General features: G+C 47.0%; 1 pseudogene; it reads right to left on the reverse strand.

Annotated features, from left to right (window-relative positions):
• Positions 1-6289: 6289 nt before the first annotated feature.
• Positions 6290-21051, reverse strand: part of LOC121002468 — a 33712-nt pseudogene continuing 18950 nt past the window's right edge.

A 21051-nucleotide genomic window follows, 5' to 3' on the forward strand; every position in this document is an offset into this window, starting at 1 on the left:
AGGCTTCTTATAATATAGCGTGAAATGTGAAGCTGTAGCGCAAATCTCCGGAGTCATGCTTATGGGGCTCTTTATATTTCCACACAATGCTGTTCTCACATGCAAAATACAAACCTAAGCTTCTGTTCAAATTCTCACAGCATTAAACCCAAAGCAGAACAGTTCTAAACAGATACTGTACCATTGACTGCTGGGTGTGAATCAGACCATAAGCCGCGTTTACATGGAGTTTATATGTTCTCCCAGTAAGAAACAACCAGTGCTGTATGTAATGTCCCACTAGATAGGCGTGGGCACTACACAAGGGTCAATTGGTGTGCGTGTTACTCCTACTCACAAGGGACAGAAATGTTATATTTAAGTGTGCATTTAACGTATTTTATAATGTGATTTGATATGCAATATTTCCCTGTGTAATGTGTAAGCAGGCCTAGTTGGGTGTAGTTAGACATCCCAGACACTAGAAGGAGATAGGGAGCCCCTAGTATAAAGGTTCAGGCCCAGACAGGGAGAGGGAGTTCAGAGTCAGGAGTCTGCAGAGACAGAAGTTAGAAGGCACCAGCCAGGGACATGCTGAGGGCCTCCTCCTGACATGCAGCTAGACAGCCCAGGCTACTAGTTGTTACCAGGAGGCTAGTAGAGGCATCCTAGCCTACCTGCGGATCAAGAGAGCCTTAGTTAGCTCTGAAGACACCCCAGTTGCAGGACAGAACCTCCTGGGAGAAACCCACAGTCCTTCATCCAAGCAAAGATAAGTAACCCTGATAGGCAGATGCTATATAGGAAGAAAAGCAAGAATTTAATACGAGAGGAAGAAATATATATACCAAGGATTTAAGCCACCATTTAGGCATCCGGGCCTTGGGATTGAAACCAGACAGGAGTTCTAGAAAAGAACAGTGTACACTATTTCTGAGGAAAGGTACAACCTGATTCTGAGTGCATTGTGGAATTACCCTCTGAGTATCTTGCATAATTAATACCTGCCATCTTGTGGAGTAAGCCTGCTTGTAAAGCTGTGATCTAAAGGACTGTGTTAACATCTGTATGTACAAAGTTGGATTGTTCAGTAAAGCAACGTTTGGTTCACTATACCATCTGTGTACCTCAGTTATTCCAACTATAAATCGGTGTGCCACCGTTACAGGCACTGGCGTCGCGAATCCAACAGGGACCTTGCCCCAGGCACTAAAAATACCTGTAACATCCAGGGCACCTCATCCACCATCAGGCCTGGTCCCTATATACAGAGTGTGCCCCAGAGGAACTGTGTCTACCTCTCCTTCACTGCCGCATGCCTGCCCAGGGTTCTCCAATACAGTGAGCAGCCCTCGATTGCCTATAACCGTGACCTCGCTTAGCTATACCCTGCAGGTCTGGCGTGCTGCATAAATTGGCGTCACGAACAGGATTTACGGAACATTCCTGCACCATTGCGGATATAAAACTGTGTGCTAAAAACTGCCTTAAAGTGACCAAGCCCTATTGTTTTATTAAAAATTGCTGGGCCAAAGAACTGAAAAGAATTAGCGGTGTGAAGATAGTGTTTTCTGGACTGTTTGCTGCTTATTTGAGCCACCGCTTGCTGTCAGTGAATAGACAGCGTTTTGCTAAAGATGGCCGCTGAGCTTGCTTGAATTTACTGCTGCAGCATCTTCATCCTGAATTGGCGGTAAAAGTTGGCGCCTTTTTGCTGAAAAGAGCGGGAAAAGGCTATCTGTCGGCGCCACCGCCCTGTCTGGACATTTGCATGTCTGCAGAAATGGACTCCGCCTCCCCCATACTGGAGTACCTGGGGGGCGGCCTCCCAGTGCAATGGGAGGATCTGTCTGAAATTATTGGCGCCACCCTGTCGCTCTCCAGAGAAGGATCGAGCATGTTGAAGAGTGAAGACTGCTCTGTTGGGACGTCCGCGCCTGAGTTGTCAAAGATGGATAGTATTGGTGTTGAGCCAGAGGACGCTCCACCGGCTTACTCTCCGGGAGCGGAGAAACCCGCCTGCCTGCCACCGAGGACGCAACCGGAGACCTACTATGGCTCCTGGAGAGACTTCTTCCAGCCCTCGTTCAAGTGGTCAGCGTTGATGGCAGAGATCCGGGAGGCCGCCATAAAGAAAACGACAAAGACAAAGATCTACTATGAGGAACTGGCAAAGACCGTTCACGAGCGCCACACTGACACCCAACCCCGCCTGGAAAGGAGAAAGGGGTTGGTTGTGGCCTTTGATAAGAACCGTGGCTACGGTTTCATACAGGACTATACCACCGGCAGAGACTTATATGTGAATCGGAGATCCGTCAAGCGGAGTTACCTCTCCGAATATATGCATAACCTCCGCGAGGGAGAGGAAGTGGAATTCACCCCTGCCGAGGGCCTGCGAGGCCCATATGCCACTGCCGTGACCCGTCCCAAGAAAGAACCGGAGGACTGGGAAGCAGATGAGGACTACTCTGGCTGCGAGCGCGAACCAGCGCGCTCTCCAGAACCGGCCCATCATGCGTTTCAAGAGCGGGGCTCTTTCATTGGCCCGAATGTTTTCTGGCAGCCCACAGTTTTGGAGAAATAGGTGAGCCCCTATCCGTCCCCTGAGCTGCCTCGCCGGGAGAAAATGATGCAAGAGATGGAGAATCTGAAAAGACTCCACGTTACCCTGGATAATATCCAGAAGGGTAAAAGACCTGATGCGCCACCCGAGCCTGCAGCGGCTGCGCAGGATGCGACTCTCCTACCTGTTCCAGCGGAAGCTCCGGAAGGCAGCGATCCCGAGTCCGAGAGCCTAGATGACCAGATTGTCCGCCTGGAGGAACAGCTGCGAGGACTGCGCCGGCTTGCCACCGCCAGAATCCAGACGTCACCTAAGAAGGAAGAGGTCTGCCTTCAGTGCTCGGACATCACTGGGTCAAAGGTAAGGGTACCTGTCCCTGCCGTTCAGCCACCCTCTGTACCTGCAGCTGCGTTGAAGCCCCCAAGGAGGCCCTCTTATACTGTGCACCGACGTGTAGAGCCAGTTGTCCAGGAATCCGCTGAACCGCTTGCAGCACCGGTACCTAGGCCAGCACAGCCTCCAATTGTTTTGCCTGGACCGATGCGGTCCCCAACTGTAATCAACCCTAGGCCTATGGGGCCTATACCTATTAGGGGTCCATTTATGTTACAGTTGCCCCCCAATACCGTGTTGTGGGCACATCCGCCTGTGGAAGCTTACTACAGGCCACATCTACAAGCAGAGCCAGGGAGCACCACAGAAATGCAAAGTGATTATGACATGCCCCTGTGAATTGGCCTGCTAGGCCGTTGATTTATTTGCTTTCATCAAGGGACCTCATTGCTGAGAATTTAACCCTTTCAGGACAGGAGTCCTTTGTTTTGGTCCTTTGTTGCTGCTGCCAGTTACCCACGGCTCAGTGGTGGTGGTCACCCACTGAAAACACCAATGTCAGCAAAGCCATCTTGTTTCCAGGACCTCCTGCCTGGTTCTTCAAAATTGTGCCAAGTTGTGCCTGTTCCTATGTTGCACCTTTAACCCTCTAACCCCCTTTTCAGGTTGATCAAGGGTATTACAGCACCTCTTTTATATATATATGCCAATGGAATAATGTGGGCTATTTTTATGTGCTGTCTTTTTATTGTGCAACATCAAATTTCAAGGAAACGTGCCCGGAGATAGACTCAAAAGTACCTGAGCCTCTGAGATTTTGCTCTTTTAAAGAAATGTGCCCAGAGATGGACTCCACTGTAAGTGAGCCTCTGTGATCATCTACCTTGCTGGTATCCTGACTTGTCTGATAATGACGCTTGTTCTAAATAAGAAAGAAACCTGGGTACGGACTCATATTTGTTCCTTGAGCCTCCAAGAACTTTTAATTGCTTTATATTTTGTCTACTGTTCTATTATGGACAATTTGCACTTATGGACTATCCTGGTATCACTGATACGCTGCACCAGGTCAGCGCCCCTGTTCCCTCACACTATCCTGAGAGAAGAGAACGACGCCCCTTTTCACCATCACTTGTTCCTAAGCCAGTGGAACTGCCTGATTTATGCATACAATGTATTCTTGCAAATGTAGATGAAATGTTCCTGCTTTGCATTATTTTCTCTTTTTCAGGTGCAGTATCCATCTGGGCAGGGCCCCTCCATGTTGCGCCGAGGACGGGAAACGTTATAGCGTGGTGGTATGTAGTGTCCCACTAGATAGGCGTGGGCACTACACAAGGGTCAATTGGTGTGCGCGTTACTCCTACTCACAAGGGACAGAAATGTTATATTTAAGTGTGCATTTAACGTATTTTATAATGTGATTTGATATGCAATATTTCCCTGTGTAATGTGTAAGCAGGCCTAGTTGGGTGTAGTTAGACATCCCAGACACTAGAGGGAGATAGGGAGCCCCTAGTATAAATGTCCAGGCCCAGACAGGGAGAGAGAGTTCAGAGTCAGGAGTCTGCAGAGACAGAAGTTAGAAGGCACCAGCCAGTGATATGCTGAGGGCCTCCTCCTGACATGCAGCTAGACAGCCCAGGCTACTAGTTGTTACCAGGAGGCTAGTAGAGGGATCCTAGCCTACCTGCGGATCAAGAGAGCCTTAGTTAGCTCTGAAGACACCCCAGTTGCAGGACAGAACCTCCTGGGAGAAACCCACAGTCCTTCATCATCCAAGCAAAGATAAGTAACCCTGATAGGCAGATGCTATATAGGAAGAAAAGCAAGAATTTAATACGAGAGGAAGAAATATATATACCAAGGATTTAAGCCACCATTTAGGCATCCGGGCCTTGGGATTGAAACCAGACAGGAGTTCTAGAAAAGAACAGTGTACACTATTTCTGAGGAAAGGTACAACCTGAATCTGAGTGCATTGTGGAATTACCCTCTGAGTATCTTGCATAATTAATACCTGCCATCTTGTGGAGTAAGCCTGCTTGTAAAGCTGTGATCTAAAGGACTGTGTTACCATCTGTATGTACAAAGTTGGACTGTTCAGTAAAGCAACGTTTGGTTCACTATACCATCTGTGTACCTCAGTTATTCCAACTATAAATCGGTGTGCCACCATTACAGGCACTGGCGTCACGAATCCAACAGGGACCTTGCCCCAGGCACTAAAAATACCTGTAACATCCAGGGCACCTCATCCACCATCAGGCCTGGTCCCTATATACAGAGTGTGCCCCAGAGGAACTGTGTCTACTCTCCTTCACTGCCGCATGCCTGCCCAGGGTTCTCCAATACAGTGAGCAGCCCCCGATTGCCTATAACCGTGACCTCGCTTAGCTATACCCTGCAGGTCTGGCGTGCTGCATGTATGTCACCCCTAATGTTTTAGAGCAGAGATGACAAACCGGCGGCTCTCCAGCTGTTGTAAAACTACAATGCCCTGCTGTAGGCTGAAAGCTGTAGACAGTCTGAACCTGCTGGGAGTTGTAGTTTTGCAACAGCTGGAGAGCCTCAGGTTGGCCATCCCTGTTTTAGAGGGTCACCAGCAGGCCTCGCCCATAATGTTTTAGATGGTCAGATCAGCAGCAGGCCCTCGCCCATAATGTTTTAGATGGTCAGCTCAGCATCAGACCCTCACCCCTAATGTTTTAGATGGTCAGCTCAGCAGCAGACCCTCACCCCTAATGTTTTAGATGGTCAGCTCAGCATCAGACCCTCGCCCATAATGTTTTAGATGGTCAGATCAGCAGCAGGCACTCGCCCCTAATGTTTTAGAGGGTCAGCTCAGCATCAGACCCTCACCCCTAATGTTTTAGATGGTCAGATCAGCAGCAGGCCCTCGCCCCTAATGTTTTAGAGAGTCACCAGCAGGCCCTTGCTCCTAATGTTTTTGAGGGTCACCAGCAGGCTATCAATCATAATTTTTCAAGGGTGTGTATGATGCCCTCCTTTATGTGTAATAAAGGGTGTATTGGAGTGCCGATTCCATGTAATTTTTGGCAGCCCTTTCACTTAGTGCATAGAGTGTAAGAGTCCCACTACCTGAACAATTGTACCATAATGTGAATGAGGCCCTCCTTTATCTGATATACAGGTTGTATCGGAGTGCCTCCCCATTGTAATTTTTGGCAGCACTTGCACTTTATATACAAGTAAATATACAGGAAAGAATGTCTCCTAACAATTTTTCCTCTAAAATCGATTTTATCTTCGGTTTTGTGCGTATTATTGTCAGTCTGTAAAAGTGGCGTACTACTCGGACAACATCGTTCCCAGCAGTGACCTGGGAGTCCAAGAGGCATCCAGACATCCTCCCCATGCTGTTTCCAAACCATTTTAGTGGTGTTTCCATCAATTTCTGACCTTTTTCTTTGAACCAGAAACCCTCCGCTCTTCAGAGCGTTTCTACAGGGAGAAACAAAAATACCAAACTTCAAAAAAGCTAAATTTAGCCAACTAAGAGAGGCCATAGGCCTAACTAACTGGGACAAAGTCCTCAAAAATAAAAATACAGCCAAAAAATGGGATATCTTTAAAAACATCCTAAAATCTCATTGTGAGAGGTACATACCGTATGGGAATAAAAGGTTAAGGAACAAAAAGAAACCAATGTGGATAAACAGAACTGTAAAGAAAGCAATAAATGACAAAAAGAAAGCATATAAAACCCTAAAACAGGAGGGTAGCACGGAAGCACTGAAAAACTATAAGGAAAAAAACAGAACATGTAAAAAACAAATAAAAGCGGCCAAACTAGAGACCGAGAGATTAATTGCCAAACAGAGTAAAACTAACCCTAAAATGTTCTTCAATTATATAAATGTTAAAAAGTATAAATCTGAAGGTGTCGGCCCTTTAAAGAGTAATGAGGGGGGAGTCGCAGAGAGCGACGAGGAGAAAGCAAAGCTGTTAAATATTTTTTTCTCCAATGTATTCACTGAGGAAAATAAACTGTCAGATGAAATGCTGAATGCTGAAATAAATTCGCCATTAAAAGTGTCCTGTCTGACCCAGGAAGAAGTACAACAGCGACTTAAAAAAATCAAAATAGACAAATCGCCAGGACCGGATGGCATACACCCCCGTATCCTAAGGGAATTAAGTAATGTCATAGCCAGACCCTTATTTCTGATATTTGCGGACTCTGTACTGACAGGGAATGTCCCACAGGATTGGCGCATGGCAAATGTGGTGCCAATATTCAAAAAGGGTCCAAAAACAGAGCCTGGAAACTATAGGCCGGTAAGTTTAACATCTGTTGTGGGTAAACTGTTTGAAGGTTTTCTGAGAGATGCTATGTTAGAGCATCTTATGGGAAATAAGCAAATAACGCCATATCAGCATGGCTTCGTGAGGGATCGGTCATGTCAAACTAATTTAATCAGTTTCTATGAGGAGGTAAGTACTAGACTTGACAGCGGCGAATCAATGGATGTCGTGTATCTGGACTTCTCCAAAGCATTTGACACTGTACCTCATAAAAGGTTAGTATATAAAATGAGAATGCACGGACTTGGAGAAAACGTCTGTAAGTGGGTAAGTAACTGGCTCAATGATAGAAAACAGAGGATGGTTATTAACGGTACATACTCAGATTGGGTCACTGTCACTAGTGGAGTACCTCAGGGGTCAGTATTGGGCCCTATTCTCTTCAATATATTTATTAATGATCTTGTAGAAGGCTTGCATAGTAAAATATCAATTTTCGCAGATGACACTAAACTGTGTAAAGTAATTAACACTGAAGAGGACAGTATACTACTACAGAGGGATCTGGATAGATTGGAGGCTTGGGCAGATAAGTGGCAGATGAGGTTTAACACTGAGAAATGTAAAGTTATGCACATGGGAAGGAATAATGCAAGTCACCCGTACATACTAAATGGTAAAACACTCGGTAACACTGACATGGAAAAGGATCTAGGAATTTTAATAAACAGCAAACTAAGCTGCAAAAAACAGTGTCAGGCAGCGGCTGCCAAGGCCAATAAGATAATGGGTTGCATCAAAAGGGGCATAGATGCCCGTGATGAGAACATATTCCTACTACTTTACAAATCACTGGTCAGACCACACATGGAGTACTGTGTACAGTTCTGGGCTCCTGTAAACAAGGCAGACATAGCAGAGCTGGAGAGGGTCCAGAGGAGGGCAACTAAAGTAATAACTGGAATGGGGCAACTACAGTACCCTGAAAGATTATCAAAATTAGGGTTATTCACGTTAGAAAAAAGACGACTGAGGGGAGATCTAATTACTATGTATAAATATATCAGGGGGCAGTACAGAGATCTATCCCATCATCTATTTATCCCCAGGACTGTGACTGTGACGAGGGGACATCCTCTGCGTTTGGAGGAAAGAAGGTTTGTACACAAACATAGAAAAGGGTTCTTTACGGTAAGAGCAGTGAGACTATGGAACTCTCTGCCTGAGGAGGTGGTGATGGTGAGTACAATAAAGGAATTCAAGAGGGGCCTGGATGTATTTCTGGAGTGTAATAATATTACAGGCTATAGCTACTAGAGAGGGGTCGTTGATCCAGGGAGTTATTCTGATTGCCTGATTGGAGTCGGGAAGGAATTTTTTATTCCCCTAAAGTGAGGAAAATTGGCTTCTACCTCACAGGGTTTTTTTGCCTTCCTCTGGATCAACTTGTAGGATGACAGGCCGAACTGGATGGACAAATGTCTTTTTTCGGCCTTATGTACTATGTTACTATGTTACTATGTTCTCCCATTGACTTCCATTGTGCTCGAGTGTTCTGTAGAGCACCCGAGCATCCCGATGTGTTGTACTCGAGCACCAGAGCACCCGAGCACTATGGTGCTCAATCAACACTAGTCACCATGCCGCCCTGTGTGATGACGTCATCTCGGCCTGCTCAAGATTTTGCGCGGGACCTTCCAGCAAGATGGTGGCAGCCGTCTCGTCGCAAGCAAATGTATCAGGTAAATATGATTTATTTATTTTTTATGTATATCAGATGCCGCGATTATGTATTAAAGCGGCATCTGAGGGGCACAATGATGGGGAGTGGCTCAATCGCTTGTCATGCACTTCGTGACTAAGTAATTTGTCACAAAGCAAATTTTTGTAAAAAATTTGGTGAAGCAGCCGAATCGAATTTTCCAATACTTCACTCATCTCTAGTTATCATTATATTCAGCTGCTTTGCCAAATTTTGTTAAGAAACTCGATTTGTTACAAATTACTCAGTAACGAATCGCATTCATCACGATCACGCAGTCCTCGTCATTTAACACCTCAGATGCTGCGTTTAACTCTGATCATGGCGTTTAGCCTACCAGGGGTTAAAACATCCTTCTCATCCATTTGATTGCGGAGAGACCGTCGCGGCCATCTTGATTAAAGAAAATGCGCCAATTCTAGCGCGCACTGACATGATGACGTCACCACACCTGCCCAGCTTGATGACGTGGTGACATCACACATCAGCTTGCACAAGAATTGGCACGTTTTCTTCAATCAAGATGGCCGCAACGGCCTCTCCGCACTCAAATGAATGAGGTGAGTATGTATTTTTTTTATACTGCCATTTCAGGAAAAATTTATTAGTTACCACGAAGCGTCAGGAAATTCAGATTCTTAACACTCTTTGAGCTGATGATGTGGATCTGCATCACTTCCTGTGGTCCAGCTGCAATCATATTAACCCCTTCCCGACATATGACGTAATAGTACGTCATGGCGACAAGTGACTTGCCGCATTTTAAAGTACTATTACGTCATTACGATCGGGCGGGCACCTTTTACAGCGATGCTGGCGGATTAACCCCTTCTATGCCGCTTTCAACGCTGACAGCAGCATAGAAGCTGCATGCGGCGGGTGAGGGCTGCTGTGGCTGGGACCCGATGGTTGACAAGGCAGCCCGATGCCATGCACAGGCTGCCCAATGCCTTGCACGACATGGGGACCTGCCTTCTACGGGGGCCGAGGAGATCCAACCCCAGGATCGGGATCCGAACTCGACCCGAACTTCGCCCCGAACCCAAACCCCATTGAAGTCAATGGGGACCCGAACTTTTCGGCACTAAAAAGGCTGTAAAATAGCCCAGGAAAGGGCTAGAGGGCTGCAGAAGGCAGCGAAATGTAGGTAAATCCCCTGCAAACAAATGTGGATAGGGAAATGAATTAAAATAAAAATAAAATAAATTAAATTAACCAATATCAATTGGAGAGAGGTCTCATGGCAGAGAATCAGGCTTCATGTCATAGCAGAGAATCAGGCTTCACGTCACCCACCACTGGAACAGGGCATTGTCAGATATTTAGGCCCCGGCACCCAGACAGAGGAGAGAGTTCCCATAGCAGAGATTCAGGCTTCATGTCATAGCAGAGAATCAGGCTTCACGTCACCCACCACTGGAACAGGCCACTGTCACACATTTAGGCCCCGGCACACAGACAGAGGAGAGAGTTCCCATAGCAGAGAATCAGGATTCATGTCATAGCAGAGAATCAGGCTTCAAGTCATAGCAGAGAATCAGGCTTCATGTCATAGCAGAGAATCAGGCTTCACGTCACCCACCACTGGAACAGGCCACTGTCAGATATTTTTAGGCCCCGGCACACAGACAGAGGAGAGAGTTCCCATAGCAGAGATTCAGGCTTCATGTCATAGCAGAGAATCAGGCTTCATGTCATAGCAGAGAATCAGGCTTCACGTCACCCACCACTGGAACAGGCCATTGTCAGATATTTAGGCCCCGTAACCCAGACAGAGGAGAGAGGTCCCATAGCAGAGAATCAGGCTTCAAGTCATAGCAGAGAATCAGGCTTCATGTCACCCAACACTGGAACAGGCCATTGTCAGATATTTTTAGGCCCCGACACCCAGACAGAGGAGAGAGGTCCCATAGCAGAGATTCAGGCTTCATGTCATAGCAGAGAATCAGGCTTCATGTCACCCAACACTGGAACAGGCCACTGTCAGATATTTTTAGGCCCCGGCACCCAGACAGAGGAGAGGTTCATTCAACTTTGGGTTGCCCCGCAATATAATGGTAAAATGAAAATAAAAAAAGGATTGAATGAGGAAGTGCCCTGGAGTACAATAATATATGGTTAAGGGGAGGTAGTTATAAATGTCTAATCTGCACAAGGGATGGACAGGTCCTGTGGGATCCATGCTTGGTTCATTTTTATGAACGTCAGCTTGTCCACATTGGCTGTAGACAGGCGGCTGCGTTTGTCTGTAATGACGCCCCCTGCCGTGCTGAATACACGTTCAGACAAAACGCTGGCCGCCGGGCAGGCCAGCACCTCCAAGGCATAAAAGGCTAGCTCTGGCCACGTGGACAATTTGGAGACCGAGAAGTTGAATGGGGCCGAACCATCAGTCAGTACGTGGAGGGGTGTGTACACGTACTGTTCCACCATGTTAGTGAAATGTTGCCTCCTGCTAAAACGTTCCGTATCAGGTGGTGGTGCAGTTAGCTGTGGCGTGGTGACAAAACTTTTCCACATCTCTGCCATGCTAACCCTGCCCTCAGAGGAGCTGGCCGTGACACAGCTGCGTTGGCGACCTCTTGCTCCTCCTCTGCCTTCGCCTTGGGCTTCCACTTGTTCCCCTGTGACATTTGGGAATGCTCTCAGTAGAGCGTCTACCAACGTGCGCTTGTACTCGCGCATCTTCCTATCACGCTCCAGTGCAGGAAGTAAGGTGGGCACATTGTCTTTGTACCGGGGATCCAGCAGGATGGCAACCTAGTAGTCCGCACACGTTAAAATGTGGGCAACTCTGCTGTCGTTGCGCAGGCACTGCAGCATGTAGTCGCTCATGTGTGCCAGGCTGCCCAGAGGTAAGGACAAGCTGTCCCCTGTGGGAGGCGTATCGTCATCGTCCTGCGTTTCCCCCCAGCCACGCACCAGTGATGGGCCCGAGCTGCGTTGGGTGCCACCCCGCTGTGAACATGCTTCATCCTCATCCTCCTCCACCTCCTCCTCGTCCTCATCGTCCACCAGTAGTGGGCCCTGGCTGGCCACATTTGTACCTGGCCTCTGCTGTTGCAAAAAACCTCCCTCTGAGTCACTTCGAAGAGACTGGCCTGAAAGTGCTAAAAATGACCCCTCTTCCTCCTCCTCCTCCTCCTGGGCCACCTCCTCTTCCATCATCGCCCTAAGTGTTTTCTCAAGGAGACATAGAAGTGGTATTGTAACGCTGATAACGGCGTCATCGCCACTGGCCATGTTGGTGGAGTACTCGAAACAGCGCAACAGGGCACACAGCTCTCGCATGGAGGCCCAGTCATTGGTGGTAAAGTGGTGCTGTTCCGCAGTGCGACTGACCCGTGCGTGCTGCAGCTGAAACTCCACTATGGCCTGCTGCTGCTCGCACAGTCTGTCCAGCATGTGCAAGGTGGAGTTCCACCTGGTGGGCACGTCGCATATGAGGCGGTGAGCGGGAAGGCCGAAGTTACGCTGTAGCGCAGACAGGCGAGCAGCGGCAGGATGTGAACGCCGGAAGCGCGCACAGACGGCCAGCACTTTATGCAGCAGCTCTGACATGTCGGGGTAGTTGTGAATGAACTTCTGCACCACCAAATTCAGCACATGCGCCAGGCAAGGGATGTGCGTCAAACCGGCTAGTCCCAGAGCTGCAACGAGATTTCGCCCATTATCGCACACCACCAGGCCGGGCTAGAGGCTCACCGGCAGCAACCACTCGTCGGTCTGTTGTTCTATACCCCGCCACAACTCCTGTGCGGTGTGGGGCCTGTCCCCCAAACATATGAGTTTCAGAATGGCCTGCTGACGTTTACCCCGGGCTGTGCTGAAGTTGGTGGTGAAGGTGTGTGGCTGACTGGATGAACAGGTGGAAGAAGAGGAGGAGGAAGCCGAGTAGGAGGAGGAGGCAACAGGAGGCAAAGAATGTTGCCCTGCGATCCTTGGCGGCGGAAGGACGTGCGCCAAACAGCTCTTCGCCTGGGGCCCAGCCGCCACTACATTTACCCAGTGTGCAGTTAGGGAGATATAGCGTCCCTGGCCGTGCTTACTGGTCCACGTATCTGTGGTTAGGTGGACCTTGCCACAGATGGCGTTGCACAGTGCACACTTGATTTTATCGGATACTTGGTTGTGCAGGGAAGGCACGGCTCTCTTGGAGAAGTAGTGGCGGCTGGGAACAACATACTGTGGGACAGCAAGCGACATGAGCTGTTTGAAGCTGTCTGTGTCCACCAGCCTGAATGACAGCATTTCATAGGCCAGTAGTTTAGAAATGCTGGCATTCAGGGCCAGGGATCGAGGGTGGCTAGGTGGGAATTTACGCTTTCTCTCAAATGTTTGTGAGATGGAGAGCTGAACGCTGCCGTGTGACATGGTTGAGATGCTTGGTGACGGAGGTGGTGGTGTTGGTGGTACATCCTCTGTTTGCTGGGCGGCAGGTGCCAACGTTCCTCCAAAGGCGGAGGAAGAGGCCGAGGCGGCAGCAGCAGAAGAGGTAGCAGGGGGAGCCTGAGTGAGTTCCTTGTTTTTAAGGTGTTTACTCCACTGCAGTTCATGCTTTGCATGCAGGTGCCTGGTCATGCAGGTTGTGCTAAGGTTCAGAACGTTAATGCCTCGCTTCAGGCTCTGATGGCACAGCGTGCAAACCACTCGGATCTTGTCGTCAGCACGGATCTTGTCGCCAGGGAACTCCTTGAAGCTGCCTTTGGGGTGCTCGGTCCCAGGAGGCGGTGGCCAGTAGCAGACGGACTCTCTTGGCGGCGGGTGTTCTACTTTTGCCCACTGCTCCCTCTTTTGCTACGCTGTTGGCTCGGTCTCACCACTGCCTCTTCCTCCGAATTCTGAAAGTCAGTGGCACGACCTTCATTCCATGTGGGGTCTAGGACCTCATCGTCCCCTGCATCGTCTTCCACCCAGTCTTCCTCCCTGACCTCCTGTTCAGTCTGCACACTGCAGAAAGACGCAGCAGTTGGCACCTGTGTTTCGTCATCATCAGAGACGTGCTAAGGTGGTATTCCCATGTCCTCATCATCAGGAAACATAAGTGGTTGTGCGTCAGTGCATTCTATGTCTTCCACCCCTGGGGAAGGGCTAGGTGGATGCCCTTGGGAAACCCTGCCAGCAGAGTCTTCAAACAGCATAAGAGACTGCTGCATAACTTGAGGCTCAGACAGTTTCCCTGATATGCATGGGGGTGATGTGACCGACTGATGGGCTTGGTTTTCAGGCACCATCTGTGCACTTTCTGCAGAAGACTGGGTGGGAGATAATGTGAACGTGCTGGATCCACTGTCGGCCACCCAATTGACTAATGCCTGTACCTGCTCAGGCCTTACCATCCTTAGAACGGCATTGGGCCCCACCAAATATGGCTGTAAATTCTGGCGGCTACTGGGACCTGAGGTAGTTGGTTCACTAGGACGTGTGGCTGTGGCAGAACGGCCACGTCCTCTCCCAGCACCAGAGGGTCCACTAACACCACCACGACCATGTCCGCGTCCGCGTCCCTTACTAGATGTTTTCCTCATTGTTACCGTTCACCACAATAAGAAAAAAATTATTTGGCCCAATGTATTGAATTCAAATTCAGGCCTTTTTTTACAGGCACCTAACACTATCTGGCTATCTATTTAGGTACCGTATTACACTAATACAGGCACAGCAGTGACGACAGATTTAGCTTAATATAAATTATAGGCCTAGTATTTAGGCCTTGGATGACAGGTATCCCTTGTATGACAGGTATCCAGTGATGACAGAATTAGACTTGGAAATGCACGGTAGCGCGTGAAGTTATTGAGGATGACCCTATCCGCACCTTCAATCTAATATACCCTTTTATGGATAGATTTAAACTTGGCCTGATACAGCAGAAAACAATTATTTAGGGAATTGCTAAGTTGGGAATTGTATTCAACCCTGAACAAAAACTGTGCTTCGGCAGACAGCAGACAGTATTACAATTGGCTAGCCACAGCTGAAACACCAGATTTAGGGTACTGCTATTTTGGCAATTGTATTTTACCCCTCAATAAAATAGCAAGCACAGCCAAGCCCCTGATGTAGGATATAGCAAAAAAACAACAACACACTATTGATGGTTAAAAATGGCTCTGGGCAGCCTTAAAACAGTGAGCAATTGAATAGCAGAGGTTGTATGATACACAGCTGTATATCGATCACTTCAGTAAATAAATCACTGCCTAATCTCGCCCTAACAGCAGCAGCTGCATCCTATCCCTACACTGATCAGAGCAGAGTGACGTGCGGCGCTACGTGACTCCAGCTTAAATAGAGGCTGGGTCACATGCTGCACTGGCCAATCACAGCCTTGCCAATAGTAGTCATGGCTGTGATGGCCTCTTGGGGCAAGTAGTATGACGCTTGTTGATTGGCTGCTTTGCAGCCTTTCAAAAAGCGCCAAGAAAGCGCCGAACACCGAACCCGAACCCGGACTTTTACGAAAATGTTCGGGTTCGGGTCCGTGTCACGGACACCCTAAAATTCGGTACGAACCCGAACTATACAGTTCGGGTTCGCTCATCCCTAATTGTAATGCATTGCACAGGGGATCAGACCCTCAAAAGTTGAAGTCCGAGAGTGGGACAGAAATAAAGTTAAAAAAAAGCAAAAAAAATGTTTTTAATAAAAAAAATAAAGTTTCAAGTAAAAAAAGATAAAAACGCCCCTTTCCCCTGATTTTATAGTAAAATAAAAAAATAAAAATAAAAAAAAACACACATACTGTAGTAGGTATCACCCCGTCTGTAACGACTGGCTCTATAAATATATCACATGATCCACCCCATCCGATAAACATCATAAAAAAATTAAATAAATAAAAACTGTGTAAAAAAGCGCCATTTTTGTCGCCTTACATCACAAAAAGTGCAACACCAAGTGATCAAGAAGGCGTATGTCCCATAAAATGGTACCAGTAAAACCATAACCTCATCCCGCAAAAAATTAGCCCCTACATAAGAAAATCGCTCAAAAAATTAAAAAAAATTATAGCTCTCAGAACATGGAGACATTAAAACATCATTTTTTGTTTCAAAAACGCTATTAATGTGGTAAAGTGAAATAAATAAAAAAAAGTATACATATTAGGTATCGCCGCATTGGTAACAAACAGCTCTATAAAAATATCACATGACCTAACCCCCCAGCGTATGCTTTCCAAAATAGTACCCATCAAACCGTCACATCATCCTGCAAAAAATGAGACCCTACCTAAGACAATTGGTCAAAAATAAAAAAAGCTATGGCTCTCAGACTATGGAGACACTAAAACATCATTTTTTTTTGTTTCAACAATGCTATTATTGTGTAAAACTTAATGTTACGCATGGGAGGTAGGGAGAAGTGTACCCCTGACTGCCACCCACGCCTCTGTCCCTGCCTACTTGCACTTACCCGTCCTAGATAACGGAGTGCAACTGGGTGGTGGTCCCTAACTTACGTAAGTGCGGAAAGGACAAACAAGACAGACAATACAGAAAGTCCAGGTAGCAGAAGTCAACAACAGGGAGTCACAGCAGAACCATAGAGCAGGCAAAGCGAGTCAAAACATGAGCCATGAGTCAAATCAGGATATAACAGCAAGATACAAGGAGCGGGCAAGGAAGAGTCAAAACACGAGCCGGGAGTCAATACCAGGAGATAAAACAATACACAAGGAGCAGACGAGGATGAGTCAATACATGAGCTGAGAATCAATTCCTGAACCAGAGGAAATCACGCAGAAGTTTACACTAGATAAAGGACCTTAATCACAGGCAACCTGTGGCCAGCAGGCTGCCTGTTAAATAGTGAGGAGTAGGAGTCATGTGATGTGGCCAGCGTCACATGACTCGCTCTCCTGCATGCAGCTGAGCGCCGAGAGCTCAGCTCGGCGCTCAGACTCAGCTCTGTTACTATGGGAGCGGAGGACGCCAGCCACGCTGGAGAGACGTGCATGGCCGGGTCCTCCCTGCCCCTTGTTACTCTGGAGACGAGGACGCCGCGCTCCGATCTCACTGCAGGGTGCTGGCGACGCTGAGGAGAAGGAGCGCCTCGTCGGCGCCCTGTGACACTTAAATAAATAAGAAAAAGTGTACTGCCATGTCCATAACAATCTGCTCTATAAAAATGTCACATGACCTAACCCCTCAGGTGAACACTGTAAAAATAAATAAATAAAAACGGTGCCAAAACAACCAATAAAGTGTAAAACAACCTAAAAGTGAAATAATGAATGATCAAAAAATCATATGTACCAAAAAATGGTACCAATAAAAATGTAAACTCTTGCAAAAAACAACCCCCTGCACAAGATGATCGGCAGAAAAATAAAAAAAAATATGGCGTTCAGAAAATGGAGACACAAAAACAATTTATTTTCAAAAATGCTTTATTATGTAAAACTGAAACAAACAAACAAAGAAAGTAGACATATTTGATATCATTGTGTCCGTAACAACCTGCTCTATAAAAATAGCACATGATCTACCCTGTTAGATGAATGTTGTAAAAAATAAAAACTGTGCCAAAACAGCAATTTTTTAGTTACATTGCCTCACACAAAATGTAATATAGAGCATTTAAAAGTCATATGTACCCCAAAATAGTACCAATAAAACTGGAACCATATCCCCTAGTTTCCAAAATGGGGTCACTTTTTGGGAGTTCCTACTGTAAGGGTGCATCAGGGGGCTTCAAATGGGACATGGCTAGGGTTGAGCGAACCCGAACTGTAAAGTACGGGTTCGTACCGAACTTTACGGTGTTCGGCACCCGAACCCGAACATTTTAGTAAAAGTTCGGGTTCGGTGTTCGGGTAATATTAATATACCATAGGATTGGAGTTTTCTCCAATCCGATGGTATATTTTAACTTGAAGCGTCCCCATCACCATGGGAACGCCTCTATGTTAGAATATACCATCGGATTTGAGTGAGATCATCAAAACTCAGATCCGACAGTATATTCTAACACAGAGGCGTTCCCATAGTGATGGGGACGCTTCAAGTTAGAATATACTAAGAACTGTGGACATAACAGTACGCTGCTGCCTGGCAGCACCTGATCTCTTACAGGGGGCTGTGATCCGCACAATTAACCCCTCAGGTGCTGCACCTGAGGGGTTAATTGTGCGGATCACAGCCCCCTATACGAGATCAGGTGCTGCCAGGCAGCAGGGGGCCAGACCCCCCTCCCTCCTCAGTATTAAAATCATTGGTGGCCAGTGCGGCCCCCCCTCCCTCCTCAGTTTTAAAATCATTGGTGGCTAGTGCGGCCCCCCCACTACCACCCACCCCCTATTAAAATCATTGGTGTCCAGTGCGGCCTCCCCTCTCCCCCCCTAATTAAAATCATTGGTTAACAACCCCCCTCCCCCCCATCATTGGTGGCAGCGGAGCGGCAGTTTCGATCGGAGTCCCAGTTTAATCGCTGGGGCTCCGATCGGTTTCCATGGCAGCCAGGACGCTACTGCAGTCCTGGTTGCCATGGTTACTTAGCACTTTTAGCAGCATTATACTTACATGCGTTGTCTGTGGCCGGCCGGCGCTCCTCCTACTGGTAAGTGAAAGGTCTGTGCAGCGCATTGTTTATAGCACAGACCTGTCACTTACCAGTAGGAGGAGCTCCTGGCCGGCCACAGACAGCGCACGTAAGTATAATGCTGCTAAAAGTGCTAAGTAACCATGGCAGCCAGAACTGCAGTAGCATCCTGGCTGCCATGGTAACCGATCGGAGCCCCAGCGATTAAACTGGGACTCCGTTCGGAACTGCCGCTCCGCTGCCACCAATGATGGGGGGGAGGGGGGTTGTTAGCCTGTGGCCACTGCCACCAATGACTTTAATTAGGGGTGGGGGGGAGAGGGGAGGCCGTACTGGACACCAATGATTTTAATGGGGGGGGGGCCCGCACTAACCACCAATGATTTTAATTGGGGGGGTGGGGGTGGAGGGGGCCGCACTGGCCACCAATGATTTTAATACTGGGGAGGGTCTTCCCCTGCTGCCTGGCAGCACCTGATCTTTTATAGGGGGCTGAGATCCGCACAATTAACCCCTCAGGTGCGGCACTCGAGGGGTTAATTGTGTGGATCACAGCCCCCTGTAAGAGATCGGATGCTGCCAGGCAGCAGGGGGCAGTTATGTACACAGTTTTTAGTATATTCTAACTTGAAGCGTCCCCATCACCATGGGAACGCATCTGTGTTAGAATATACTGTCGGATCTGAGTTTTCACGATCGTGAAAACTCAGATCTGAAAAAGCTAATACTATTATTTTCCGTTTTAACCATGTTATAACGGAAAATAATAAAGTGAAGTTCGGGTCCCTATTGACTTCAATAGGGTTCTGGTCCAAGTCCAGATCAAGTTCGGGTCCCGAACCCAAACTTTTTTTTAAAGTTCGGCCGAACTCCCCGAACCCGAACATCTAGGTGTTCGCTCAACTCTAGACATGGCATCTAAAAACCAGTCCAGCAAAATCTGCCTTTCAAAAACCATATTGCGCTCCTTTTCTTCTGCGCTTTGCCTTATGCCCTTACATCAGTTTACAACCACATGTTGGGTGTTTCTGTAAACCGCAGAATCAGGGTAATAAATATTGAGCTTTGTTTGGCTGTTAACCCTCCATGTGTTAAAGAAAAAAATGGATTAAAATGGAAAATCTGCCAAAAAAGTGAAATTTAGAAATTTAATCTCCATTTTCCTTTGATTCTTGTGGAACACCTAAAGGGTTAACAAAGTTTGTAAAAACAGTTTTGAGTAACTTGAGGGGTGTAGTTTCTACAATGGGGTTATTTATGGGGGGTTTCCACCACGTAAGCCCCACAAAGTGATTTTAGACCTGAACTGGTCCTTAAAAAGTGGGTTTTGGAGATTTTCTTAAACATTTTAAGAATTGCTTCTAAAATTCTAAACCTTCTAACGTCCTAAAAAATTAAAATGACATTTACAAAATGATGTCAACATAAAGTAGACATATGGGGAATGTTAAGTAATAAATATTTTTATGAGGTACAGTTGCAAGAAAAAGTATGTGAACCCTTTGGAATTATATGGATTTCTGCACAAATTGGTTATAAAATGTGATCTGATCTTCATCTAAGTCACAACAATAGACAATTACAGTCTGCTTAAACTAATAACACACAAATAATTAAATGTTACCATGTTTTTATTGAACACACCCTGTAAACATTCACAAAGCAAATGGAAAAAGTATGTGAACCCTTGGATTTAAAACTTGGTTGAACCTCCTTTGGCAGCAATACCTTCAACCAAACGTTTCCTGTAGTTGCAGATCAGACGTGCACAACGGTCAGGAGTAATTCTTGACCATTCCTCTTTACAGAACGGTTTCAGTTCAGCAATATTCTTAGGATGTCTGGTGTGAATCGCTTTCTTGAGGTCATGCCACAGCATCTCAATCGGGTTGAGGTCAGGACTATGACTGGGCCACTCTAGAAGGCGTATTTTCTTCTGTTTAAGCCATTCTGTTGTTGATTTACTTCTATGCTTTGGGTCGTTGTCCTGTTGCAACATCCATCTTATGTTGAGCTTCAGCTGGTGGACAGGTGGCCTTAAGTTCTCCTGCAAAATGTCTTGATAAACTTGGGAATTCATTTTTCCTTCGATGATATCAATCCGTCCAGGCCCTTACGCAGCAAAGCAGCCCCAAACCATGATGCCCCCACCACCATACTTCACAGTTGGGATAAGGTTTTGAGATTGGTGTGCTGTGCCTCTTTTTCTCCACACATAGTGTTGTTTGTTTCTTCCAAACAACTAAACTTTGGTTTCATCTGTCCACAGAATATTTTGCCAGTACTGCTGTGGAACATCCAGGTGCTCTTGTGCAAACTGTAAACGTGCAGCAATGTTTTTTTGGACAGCAGTGGCTTCCTCTGTGGTATCCTCCCATGAAATCCATTCTTGTTTAGTGTTTTACGTATCGTAGATTCGCTTACAGGGATGTTAGCATATGCCAGAGACTTTTATAAGTCTTTAGCTGACACTCTAGGATTCTTCTTTACCTCATTGAGCAGTCTGCGCTGTGCTCTTGCAGTCATCTTTACAGGACGGCCACTCCTAGGGAAGTAGCAGCAGTGCTGAACTTTCTCCATTTATAGAAAATTTGTCTTA

Source organism: Bufo bufo, chromosome 1 (assembly GCF_905171765.1).
Source record: "Bufo bufo chromosome 1, aBufBuf1.1, whole genome shotgun sequence".
Classification (NCBI taxonomy): domain Eukaryota; kingdom Metazoa; phylum Chordata; class Amphibia; order Anura; family Bufonidae; genus Bufo; species Bufo bufo.